The sequence below is a fragment of the Arvicanthis niloticus genome, chromosome 2, assembly GCF_011762505.2.
Source record: "Arvicanthis niloticus isolate mArvNil1 chromosome 2, mArvNil1.pat.X, whole genome shotgun sequence".
NCBI lineage: Eukaryota > Metazoa > Chordata > Mammalia > Rodentia > Muridae > Arvicanthis > Arvicanthis niloticus.
In genome coordinates this window covers 54884122-54896408 of record NC_047659.1, presented here as the reverse complement: position 1 = coordinate 54896408, position 12287 = coordinate 54884122, and the positions used below count along the sequence as shown (strand labels likewise).

The 12287-nt window shown below is 37.6% G+C and overlaps 1 long non-coding RNA gene across 1 annotated transcript; it reads right to left on the bottom strand.

Annotated features, from left to right (window-relative positions):
• Nucleotides 1–7452: 7452 nt before the first annotated feature.
• On the bottom strand, nucleotides 7453–11164 carry LOC143441353 (uncharacterized). The gene is made up of 3 exons (XR_013108667.1): nucleotides 11025–11164; nucleotides 8192–8266; nucleotides 7453–7544 (listed from the first exon to the last, which is right to left on the bottom strand). It is a non-coding gene; the product is annotated as an uncharacterized LOC143441353 (long non-coding RNA).
• Nucleotides 11165–12287: the final 1123 nt, after the last annotated feature.

Sequence of the window (12287 nt, the reverse complement as noted above, 5' to 3'; positions counted from 1 at the left end):
TATGAACTTAGCCAGGCATTTCACTGAGGCCCTGAAGGAATGAAATGTTAATTAAAATTTAAGGGAAGAGAAAAAGATTTGGTACTTGGCATGCTGCCCAATGCAGTGATTTTTTTTAGAAGTAAAACCTGAGAAACAGACACAAATGTGGACTGGCCCCACAGGCTACCTTTTGGTGGTCATACTTTACCTGCCTTGCTTACTCCTTCTCCGCCATGTGAATCAACATTAGCCACCCAGGCTACAGGTAGTTACACAGTTTTACTCTCTTGTTCTTTATGCTTTAGTATGCAAGCAGTAAATCTAGGATTATAAATCATAATCCTTGGCAGGGAGAAGCCACTGAAGTGTTTCTAAGAAGGGCAGCACCATGATCAGCTGCTTTGGAGTTACCTCCCTAGTTGTGATGTGAGACAGATTTATGAAGACTGAGACCCGATCTAGGGAGAGAATCTAGAGACCAACAGCCCTGCAAAACAGTATAAAGATTTCAAAGCGAAAACAGCTACAATGGCCATAGAAGGCTTATCTAAACTTCCCTTATCTGGCTGAAACAGAGCTTTATGAGAGTCAGCTGCCACAAATTGCCAGGAAGTCTCCTGTCAGGGAGGCAACTAGCTTTGACTGGGGGTATTTCAAGAAATTGTACTAACAAGCCTCATTAGAACCTTCTTCATTCGAGTCCCCAAATTCCTTCTGTTACGTAAACTCTTACCCCTGGCTGCTCAGGGAGTCAGGCTTCGGGTGCTTGCCCACACTTGTGAGCAGATACTTTCACCATGCTGATCTATTGTCAACTGACTTGCAGTCTGCACCTTTGTCCAAACCACTGGGAATACTTGGTAGATTTTCTTTTTTCTTTTTTTTTTCCCAATAATGGGTTGGGAAGCTTTCACAATCTTTCTATTGGAAAAGCAACAGTGGTTTTTCCTAGGGTAGCGGCAGACAGAAGTATAAGAACAGAATCAGCAGACTCTGAGGCTTTAAAGCATTAAGGAAGGAACAGAGAGACATGGCAATGAAATCTTTGCTCTCTTTCAAGAACCATTCAATAGTGAATGTCCTTCTGGCTTACATAACTGTCAAAACATAAAGTGAGCTACAAAATCTTGCATGTCTGTGAGACTGGGGACAGACAACTTAAAAGCAAGTAACTATTTTTTTGTTTTGTTTTGTTTTTAAACACTGACTTCTTCGGGAAGAAAAGATATCATTGTAAGACAATGTTCTTTCTGTTTAGGGGGAGAGTTAAAAATGTGCTTAAAAATTAAAAAAAAAAAAAAAAACATTGTCTGCCAATAAAGGAGAATGTTTTGCTTCAATTAGATATGAATGAAACAAGTGTTGCAGGCACTGGAGAAGCAGGAGAAACAGCAGAAAGCAAAAGGATGAGCTGAGGAGGCGTTGAAGCTAAGTCCTGAGCAGAAGCACGCAGGCCAGGACTGTTACTGAGCAAGGATGTCTGGTGTTGTTTAGAGCCAGGTGGTAGGTTGTGATGTGATAGAAAGTCCTTTTCTTTAATTACAACATAAAACAATTGCTTCCTACTCTCAACAAGTCTATGAAAGCCTATGAAAGCCTATGAAAGTTACTTTTGAAGAGTAACTTCAATATTAAAATGTCTTTTAAAACTTTGTCTTATTGTTTGAATTCATTGAATCAGGGTGGTTTAGAAAAATAAATGAAGTTCTTGAAAATTATCCTCATGAATTAATATTTTATGCAGTTATGTTCTTCATTCTGACTTCCACAGTCCTGTGGCGTTACCACACTGTTTCCTGAGTCACTAGCTCTTCAGTTATCACACAAACCCAAAGCAAAATTACATTGCTTTATCTCCCTGAGTACAGAATTAGATCTCTAGTCTGGACCACCTAAAGGAAAGGCTGTGCAGAAAGATACTTCACAGCAAACTAAGTCTGTAGTAGAAATTGTGTATACAGGGTTAGGCTTTCCAGACCGGAGTTTGTTGATCGAGCCTTACTATATACCTTGAACTGTCTCTATAGCCCAGGCTTGTCACAAGCTTCTAATCTTCCCACCTCTACCTCCCAAGTGCAAGGCCACACAAAACTAGTAAGTTAAGTTTATTGTTTTAACCTTGTGGTGGAAGGAAAGTTTTGCAGTAGCTATACAAAGTAGGAAGTAGACAATGTATTTCTGTTGTTAGACATCACAGTTCAGAAAAGGAAACAACCAGCTCTCTCTACTGTCCAGTCTGCTCCTTCTATTGTTTGAGACAGACCCGTGATTTTACAATCATTAGGCCTCTCCAGCCAATGCTCTTAGAGATATGGTCTTTGGATATGCTTTTCATTTCTGGAAAGTTAGAGAACAGCCCCAAAGACACTTACTAGAAAAATTTACTCCAACTCTTAGGCCATCAAAAAGAAGTCAGACTGTAGCAGAGTGCCTTCCATTTATTGTGTGCATGGGATGGAACTCTGGAAAGTAAATCTTTAGCAATATTTTATCGCTGGAGTGTGAATATTGAACATTTTGAAGGGCAGCCAGAACAAGAGGCTGTCTTAGATTTAAGCATATTAGCTACAAGAAATTAGGAGAAAACTTGCAAACTTCATTTTGCTGAGTGGAAGGGTGCTACTACTGTTAACTGCTGACACAGAGCTAATTGGCATATCTTCAGAAACCAATACATGGTAATGCTATTTCTCTTTTCCATTGGAAAACAAAACACAGTTCATCCCTTGAAAATGGTAAAAGCAGGTAAAGTAAGAAATCACAACTCAGAGTTTTTCTTTCGGTTTCAAATACATACGCTTACACGAAGCTTATTGGCATAACTAATAAAATTTCGGGTCATGGACTTTAGCTGTTTGCTGCAATTCTGAGAGTGGGAGAGATGAAAAAATAAAATTCCTGACATGTCTCCCTCCTACTGCCCTTTCTTCACACTAAAGGTCATAGAATTGCTTCAGTGTTCTCTGCAATGGATTGGGTTATGAAGTACTGGAGCCAAAAGCAACTCTTGTAGTCACCTAGACACAGTCATTGTCTTACACACAGAAAAAACCTGAGATCTAAGGTATTGAAATGAATCACTTAAAATCATGAGGCTAAAAGTTAGTAGACAAGGAGTTAGAGAACATGGAGCAGAAAGACTTTGTTTTCTGTTAAATATTTATTGTTAACATAACACTAACTCAGGAAAAGATTAATTCAGGTAAGCCAGCAAAAAAAAAAATCTTGGATCAGTTGTCTGGGAATATAATGAGGACTGGGGTCAGGCGGAGGGGGGGGGGATATTGGAATATTGGCTATTGGCTAACAGAACAAGTAGGACAACATATGGGGTTTAGTTTTGAAGTCTTTGGGCCAAAATCAAAATCATACTTACAACCTTGGTAACCAGAAAGAATCCTGTTCTTGGAATACTTGTAGAAACCTGAGTTAGTCATAAGCTTCTTAGGAAAGAATTCATCCTTTGTTTGATTCTGTAGTGATTCCTGACGAGAAGGGCAAGCAAGACCCATTCACTGTCAAAGTAGCAAAAGCTATACCATAATGGCAGGTATAAGCAATCTCTTGGAACATTAAAAAACCATTGCTTGTGAATAATTTTACTCTGTATGCAATGATCACACGAGGCCTGTCCTTGCTGGGTCTTTATCTCCTAAGCCAGTGGTGTTAACACAACAGACTTTATACACATGCTTGTGAAACTTAGAGCAGACAGCACTGATGGAATTTCACAGTACAGATGATTCAAAGTGGGAATTAACCAGTTTCTTTTCAAAACCTCATCAATATTATTTAAAACTATAAATGAAGGGAACTGAAATGGTAATCTTCCCAAATAAAACAATTCCACTCAGTTTAGGCCATTGGTCACTTCAAAGTCCAGCTTTTGGTTTTTCTTAAATTAGGCTGTTCACCTTTTCCATGCCAATAAATCTGTTATTGCCTATGGACAAGGATAAAAATTCCTCTTTAATCTACTTTCACAAGTAGGCTACTAACCAAATACTATGTAGTACTTTATTAAGATTTTACATTTTATGTGGAGATAATAAAAAAAAAAGCTTTCTATATTCCAATACCAACTCCTGCTTCCTGAATTATCTACAACAAACTTAGTTTAGCATTAAAATACATTTAGAATAGTATCTGGACTCTTCCTGACATTCCAGAGACATACTTTAAATAAGTAATGTCAAAAGAATCTAAAAATGGTGAAGAAAATTACAGAAGTGCTTGACTGTCGTCCAAAAAATTCTAACAGTTCACTCAAAAGAAAATGCTCCTTCATTCCACAAGCATCACAGGCTCTGTGCCAAAGAATGTTAAAGATTTTAATGGACTGGCAAAATATATAGCAAGTGGCAAAGTAGTTTTGATTGGTACTAGAACTTTTTCTTTATGTGTTCAACTGCTTCATAATAAAAATTAAATAAAGAAAAGAACCAGGAATGATTTACATATGAAGGACTCTATTCCATCAAATTTTTATAGCAAATAGGACTTTTCAACACTTAAATCCTTGATTTTCAGGCCTTCCTCTTGATCCCATGTCTCCACTGAAATACAGGGAACAATTCCTTGGCTTTATGAATAAGCATGAAATTTGACACCCTTTCTTCCCCTTTACAGACATGACTCATTGCTCTTGATGTAATCCCCAAGGTCCTGAGGCTCTTCTTTAAAGCACAGAGACAAAAGCAACATCTTTAATTCAAACTGGTTTACCCAGAGAATTCTGATAGTTCTTCTCCACTGACTTCTTTATGCATTATAATACTAAGTGCTCTGAGTGTCTTGGCTTCCCTTTCCCTGGGGAAATAGATGCCTAAAAGCTACAAAAGGAACAAGACTGGTGGGAGTTGAGTCTAGTTTATCAGTTCTACTTAGTCTCTCATTATCTCCAGGATGCTATTGAACACTAGCTTTGGGAGTATTGTATTTTATTTTTAAGGTTTGAGATCTTCTTTCTTCCAGACTCATCTGCCTTTGGGTACAAAGAGCAAGTGAATTGAGGTCTTTCTTAAAAGTCAGTCTCATTTAAAATCCGACTTTTGGTGAGGAAAAATTACCATTCCAACCCTTAGATTTGAAAAGTTATGCAGTTGATTTAAGGAGTCTTGAAATCCCAGAGTAAATTCTGTGGTCTTTCAAGCAATATTCAAAACACCACCTAGCCATCCTAGAAAATACAAACGAATAAATAAAAGCTAAGTCTATGTTACTATTCTAGAAATACTTTATCTCAAGAGAAACTATTTCTTGCTTTGGAAGATGACAAGACTGGAGGTTAAACAATCATTTTTTAAGTTGAGAGAGAGAGAGAGAGAGAGAGAGAGAGAGAGAGAGAGAGAGAGAACGAACCAGCAGAAGCAACTGACTGTTCCATGGGAGAAATATTTCAGCAGATGTGTCCCAGAGAAAATGCACCTCTACTTTGCAGCTTAGCATTTGCACATTTAGAAGCTTAAATATTTTTTTCATTTGAAGTGAACCATATGGTCCAAGTGAAATATAAATACGAGTAGTTACAGTTTACTAAATAAGTACAAAGCAAGAACGCTGATCTGGGGCCCAGATTTCATAGTGCAAGGTAATGCAACCTGTAGCCTACTTGAAATATCCAGCTTCCAGAGAGTTTGTTTTTTAAATAAAAATTAAGTATAGTGAAATCCCCAAGAAGTATTAAAATTGAGAAATTTAATAACATCAGTAACTTTTATAGAATACTTGACTTCTATCTTTGATGTGTCTGTCTTAAGGTTATTATTGCTATGATGAACCCCCTAACCAAAAACAAAACAAAACAAAACAAAACAAAACAAAAAAAAAAAACCAAAAAACAAAAACCAAAAAACTTATGGAGGAAAAGGTTTACGGTTTACTTGGGTTACATTTTCACATCTTTGTTTATTGTGGAAGAGTCTCAGGACAGGAGCTCAAGCAGGGTGGGAGCCTGGAGACAGGAGCTGATGCAGAGGCCATGGAAGGTTGTTGCTTACTGGCTTGCTCCCCCTGGCTTCCTCATTCTGCTTTCCCATAGAACCCAGGACCACCAGCCCAGGGATGGCACTACCCACAGTAGGCTGGGCCCTCCTCAATTAATCACTAATTAAGAAAATTCTCTACAGCTGGATCTTATGGAGGTAATTTTTCAATTAAGGTTTCTTCCTTTCAAATGACTATAGCTTCTGTCAAGTAGACATAAAACTAGCCCGCATAGTGTCATTGATCATTTTAAATGTAGAAACTAAAGTTCAGACACGGTACATAACTTGCTTAACTCACACAAGGATGAAGCTGTAACATTGGCATTTGAATAAAAAGACTCCTATACTAGGATAGGGGTCAATAAACCTTTACTGTAAATCACTAGACAAAAGCTACGGGCACAGCTAACCAATTAGGCCTTTGCTAGGAGAAAGACAGTGAAATGATATGTCAATAAAGGAACATGGCTCTATTTCAATTAAAACCTAATTTATAGACACTGAAACTTAAATTATATATAACCCCATATGTCATGCATATTATGTTTCACATTTATTTATAATCTGGAGTTGTTCACAGCACTTAATGAGTTCTTTTCACCTTTGCCCAACTTAAAAATGCAAATATAATTGTTAAATCATGGGTTATAGAAAAGGGGTAGTAGGATGGATTTGACTCACAGGTTCCTAGTGGAAGAAAGGAAGGAAGGAAGGAAGGAAGAAAGTAAGGGAGGGAGGGAAGGAGGGAGGGAGGGAGAAAGGGAGGGAGGAATGAAGGAAAGGGGGAAGAAAGAAGAAACAAAACAGCAAGAAGAGAGCACTTGTGTTCCTGTTGGGAGTCTGTCCTCTAGCTGACACCTCTGTGTATGATTAGTGCTTGAGGGTGTGTTAATATATAGATTATTTCTCCAAGTCATACATGAGATTATTGGTTTCTTTCTTAGAGACTGAGAAACATCTGTAAAGTGAAAAGTCTAGTTTTAGTATTCTGATCTCATCATTTCTTTCGATTTTATAGTTTTTTTCCTTTCTCTGATGTTTATTTTTCAGTGCATGCAGAGAATATGAATTCTTCATGAGTATGTTAAAATGTGGGGGAAAAAACTGGTGCTCTAAAAAACCACTCACACGGTAAAGCTACGCTCGTTTCAATAACCATTGAATTTATCAAAAGTGCATTTTGTTATAAAACAGATTCTCATTTTCTTTGTCTTTGCATTTTCATTTAGAAATAGATTATAATCTTACCCAAATTGCAGATTCTTGGTATAACAGAATTCAAGAGAAGAAAGAAAATGACATAAAGAAACTTTTAAGCTAACTGTAAGGCTCCAGTTTGATGATGTTAATGATGTTTAGTTTTTAATATAAAACAGAACAGTGTAAATGTTTGGAGGAGACTGGGCAGGTTTTTGTTGTTGTTGTTGTTGTTGGTGGTGGTAGTTGTGGTTTTATTTTTATTGTTGTTTTCTTAGGGTTTTTTTTTTTTTTTTGCTCTGATTTCTACTGTAGTGTACTCACCATTAAAACAGGATCTTGTCTAATTCACTGTAGAATTTCCAACACAAGTGTTTTCTGCAAAATGAGAACTGTTCACTAAGTGTCTGTCCAGTGAATCCGTGATTATTAAAGAAAGACTGTGCACACTGACATCCAGGAACAGAGTGATTAAACAGATGATTATTGTTCTGGCCCAATGAATCTTTCTTTATCCACAAGTGGAACCAATGAGAGAAATAATCCAGCAGTCAATCACACAAAGCAGGCCTTAGTAATATGGACATGACGGGAACTTGAAGATAATGTGACTATTGTCATTTTGGTGTTGGTAATGAGCAAGGAAGAGAAAACTGGACAATCCAGTCAGATCATTATTGTTAAATAGACAGGATCCAGAAAGTTCAATTTGAAAATACAGGTGATTTTGTAGGCCAATATTTAAAGAGAAAAGAAAGAAAGAAAGAAAGAAAGAAAGAAAGAAAGAAAGAAGGAAGAAATGAAGTCATGAGAAATTTTAAGTTTTTTTTTTTTTTTTTTTTAAAAAATCTGACTTTTTCCCATTCATTGAGCTACAATAAGATGTGCAGGGCCTGTTTGGCAGGGTTTCTCATTATGGACATTAGGAATTGGACACTTCTCACGTGCGTTCAGGGCTGGGGCTGGGGCTGGGGCTGGGGCTGGGGCTGGGGCTGGGGCTGGGGCTGGGACTGGGGTGGCCATACCTGTGCTGTGGATGTTTAGCGGCTTTCCTGCCCTCCACATGCTAGGCAGGATTGCTCTGCTTCATGTTGTGACAACTGAAAAAACATTTCATATCTTGCCAGACTAAAAACCATCCAACAGAAAAGAAGAGAGTGAGGAGACACAGAGGCTTTTGTAGGAAAAGGATACAGAACAGCACGGAATCATCGCACCTTAGACAAGGGCTGAAATCTCAACAAAAGCAGGAAATTGAAGGGGAAAGAAAGCAACGTTCATCCTGTGAGAACAGGAGAAAGGAAGGGACAGATCATGTACAAACAACAGGACAATCTGATTTGTTACAACTTGCATATGTATTCTCCATTTAGACACACAGCCTTCTGCTATAAAAAGAATATTTTTAGGAAGGCAGAGAGTAAGGAGGCACTCTATTACTCTGACTTTCTAAAGCTAGGTAGCTTTTATATTGAAAAATGTGGGGAAATAATTAAAGGTCCAGGAATGTCTTTATGAGTCTTTGAAGCACTGCTTTAGAAATGTCTCATAAAGCAGATAATCTAATTTTCAATGAATATTTTAATAAAGAAATGGCCTCCTAAAATTGATGAGCTGCTGAGTGAGGAAATTTGAAAAATGTGGAATGCCTATAGTGAAATGTGGAATCCACAAAAACCTATCTTGAGTTCAATCAGTATGAATGACACACTGATATTTAACACCAACAAACCAGAATCCCACACAAAAATGATATGTCTTTTATAGAAGTATTATTTAGTCCCTGTATGATTATATTTTAAATGCTACAATCATTCTGCCTTCTGAAGAAGCAGTCATATGCTAGGTATGGACAATCTTCCACTAAGATACCATGGAAGTTGGCTTGATTCAAGTTCCACTTGATGTTTGTTATGCTTCACCCACCCCACACATTCATTTATCATCTTTCTCTAATAATTACAAAAATAATGGCTAAGCAAAAGTTTACCAGCAACGCTTTTTTAACTACCACAATAGTAAAGTTGAAGTATGGCTTTGGGGAAAAGAACAGTTTTTTTAAAAGTATGAAGAGAGAGTTTGTATACCAAGATGGAAATACTTTTTTTTTTTTTTTTTTTTTTTTTTTTTTGGTTTTGTTTTATTTGGTTTTTCAAGACAGGGTTTTTCTGTGTAGCCCTGGCTGTCTGGAATTCACTCTGTAGACCAGGCTGGCCTCGAACTCAGAAATCCACCTCTGCCTCCCAAGTTCTGGGATTAAAGGCGTGTGCTACCACTGCCCAGCAAGATGGAAATTCTTAATCACATCTTCAAAGATGAAGTACAGCCCCACCAATACTAAAACAGAATCAATCACACTAAGCATAGACAGCTGTAAGCCATGCCTCAGTGTCTGTGGCCTGCTTCAACTTCACTACTGCATAAGTCAAAAATACAATGTGACAGTTTCATTATAGCTGATGATACTGTGACAGCTTTGGTTAATTAAAAAAAAAAACGTTTAGGAGTTTAAGAAAGGAGACTAGTTTCAAGAGTTAAAGGTAAAAGTAGTCATTTCATCAATATTATCTCATGCCGTAATTTTCTTTTGAAAGTTGTGGTTCACTTGTGGAACATTAGGATAACCTTGTGAGGTAAAGGCATGCTAAAGTCACTTCCCTCCAGCATTAACGAAGACGTGCTCACATTTCACATGTCATGGTTATACTTCGGTGGCTTCAAACCCTGAACAAACGGAAGCTTTTCCAATTCTTTATCCCTTTTGGTGATCTTCCTTTTAAAGGAAATACTCTCCTGAGGAAATCTAGCCACATGCAAGGGAGAAGAAAAAAAATGATACAGAAAAGATCAGTAACAGCATTTAATTAGGTTCTTCACTAGAGCTAGCAGTATCTGCTCTCAAAGCACAGGCTATGTGTACTGTGACTTTTGAGTGCAAGTTCATGAGAGAACAGGGTCCCGTGTGCACTCTTCAACAGTAGAAGGGGTTTTACCTAAGCCATAACACAACCATGAGTGCTTGGAGCTTGCAGGGTACTAACTAGGAATGTTGTCTTACTTCCTAAGGGTAAAGGTGGGACTTTGAGTTTGTCTGTAATTAGTAAGCACCTACTAAGTGTATGGAGTCTCATTTTATCTTAATTGTAAAACAAAACCATTAAGAAAATATCAAAATGCAAAATTGCCTGTCAGCTGGCGTTAAGGCTCCCGAGACAGTGATGCAGAGCTTGAGGCCCGGTGTGGCATATAGTATTCTCTCAAAATGATAACAACCAAGCACTCAACCAGCAAACAGAAACACACAGAGGGCTAGTAAGTGTTACACACTACAGTATGCTTGCCTACTGGCCTAGAGAACCCTATACCAGAGTAAAGAGAAAACTAGCTCACAGAAAGTGAAGAATTGTTTTGCATGTATGAGAGAGAGACATTATGTAACCAGTTACATTTTTGAATAGGATCAGCATGTCTTTTTGAAGTTCATAAATCATAAAGCTCACTTTATAGTTAGAACCAGTCAAACAAGATTTGAAATCGTTACTATGGATAGAGATGGAGATACTTTCTTCCATAGCAATACTATCAACATTTCAGTACCATCCACACTCACGACCTCTTGCTTCGCATGCATTTTCCACTCTGAAACCAAGAGGAATAAAGCTTTAGACTTTGTTTTTTTTTTTAAATCAGAACCTTCAAGTATATGAAGAAAAGATCAATTTAGCATGATTTTACAAGTATTTCCTTTAAGTAAGCTTATTATTTTAGAACTACTCATTTGTTGAATATAAAAGCATTTAAGTGGCTTAAGAAAAATTAGGCAAAGAAAGAAGGTAGCTCTTTAAACCCAGATCTCACCTGAAGAATTGAAATGGAACAGCACCTTCGTAAGCCTCCCTGATCCGGGCTACTCTCCTCAAGGGACGACTGAATCAGAGCAGCCCATATTCTCAAACTCTAAAAGAAAAATCAGGAAGCTTGATCTGTGCACATAATGGTCTGCATACTGTAAGAAAGCACCGTTCCTTGGCAACTAGAAAACAATCCTTTTCAATTAACTCACAGCAATTGGCCCACATTTGTTGTTACACACAGACTGAGGAAAATGTTTTAAGAACTGAAAAGAACCTGGTAATAGCTCAAGTCCAAGCAGTCTGTTTACTTGGAAGGCATTTTTTTTTTTTAATTAGAAGACTCCCCATTCCAGCCGGCGCATTCTGAATATCATCTCTGGGTTTACCCATCTTACTTTGTTGATACACACTCATTAGTTGAAGCCCTAAGCCTGAATATCGTGTGCTATCTGAACAAAGAAAAGGCAATGAGCAGGTTCTGCAAACCATAGGTTTATAATGTTATCTTGGGCTTGATTATTTTCGTTTTGCTTTCTAAAACACCAGCATGAATGTCATCCTGATGTTCATTAGGATACACTGGCCAAACTATCATGTGCTGTATTCTCTTAGCTGGTGAAGATGACTTGGTTCCAATGGATGCCAATTCCACTGATAGGTGAGATCAATCTTAAACTAATCTGACAAATCTGGAGAATTCACAAGTACCTCTCAGAATCCTGAGAGTGTGAATGCTCTTCCTAATATGCCTCGTAGTCTCGAACAGGTATCAGAAATTTCACATATTAATAAGGGTCTATAAAGAGGACTTCAACTTTAAAAAACATATGAGAAATATATAAACCAGTCATAGTTGGGCTGTTTTTTAAATCACTAAATTCATCCTAGTTGCCATGATAATAATTTAATTACCTAGTTAAATTATGTCTTTAAAATGAGCAGACAATATGGATAATTTCCATACCTAAGGAACATCAAATTGGGTGATGGTTTTTTTTTTCTTCATTGCCCTTCCCATTTGCCAGAATTCAGTAAAAGTATGCTTTTACCTTCATTACCTTTCTTCAGTATTCTCGGCTTTAATGTAAATTTCTCTCAAAGTTGTCAACTTTGTCTTCCTATTCTTGACAGACAGCTCTTTTTAGGTACACCGTTTGAAATGTAGACTTCCAGGCAGTATCTCAGCACAAAGCACTCTCTTTGTTGGTGGGAACTGGAGGCAGCGCTGTACACTGGCGAAGGTGATGCACTTGAGTAGACCGGCCGG